Source organism: Mastomys coucha, unplaced genomic scaffold (genome assembly GCF_008632895.1).
Source record: "Mastomys coucha isolate ucsf_1 unplaced genomic scaffold, UCSF_Mcou_1 pScaffold21, whole genome shotgun sequence".
Lineage (NCBI taxonomy): Eukaryota > Metazoa > Chordata > Mammalia > Rodentia > Muridae > Mastomys > Mastomys coucha.
In genome coordinates, this window is record NW_022196904.1 from 163,516,897 (window position 1) to 163,517,454 (window position 558).

At 40.1% G+C, this 558-nt stretch overlaps 1 protein-coding gene across 11 annotated transcripts in view; it reads right to left on the reverse strand.

The window, feature by feature from the left end:
* Positions 1 to 558, reverse strand: part of Sgms1 (sphingomyelin synthase 1) — a 266,886-nt gene that overhangs the window by 31,155 nt on the left and 235,173 nt on the right. The gene's annotated exons all lie outside the window — the stretch shown is intronic.

The window sequence follows — 558 nt, forward strand, 5'->3', positions numbered from 1 at the left end:
ATATATATATATGGATATATGAATAGAAACCTAGGAAGAACTATTTCCACCAAATGTTCTACATCAAGTGCTTTAAGAATTTATTTAGTCATCACCATCAAAGACACGATATTGTGCTGACAATATCTGTGGTCATAAACTACAATGGAGACTGGAAAGGAATAAGTACTTTGTTACTCAGCTAATGTGAAAATAGCAGTGAGGGAAGTGAACTAGAGTAAAATGAAAGGCAATGTTAGTGGACAGTCCTAAGTGCTAGTAACACACAGACCTCAACAATTAAATTAGCATCTGACACACACGGTTGGCCATCAGCCCAAAGAGCCTGTTCTCAGAAATTAAACTCAAGTATTACAAAAAAGGGGAATGCTATAGTCTTATGGTGGCAAAAAACTACCAAATATACCAGACTCCCCAAACCACAACTTTGGTTGGAGATTGAAATGTGAGGTAGTGTAGCACAGTGGTAAAGAGGTGCTTTAGCATGAGTGAGGTCCTAGGCCCAGCTACCAGCTCCAACTGCTGACTCTCCCCCAAATCCTCTACGCACACACGCGT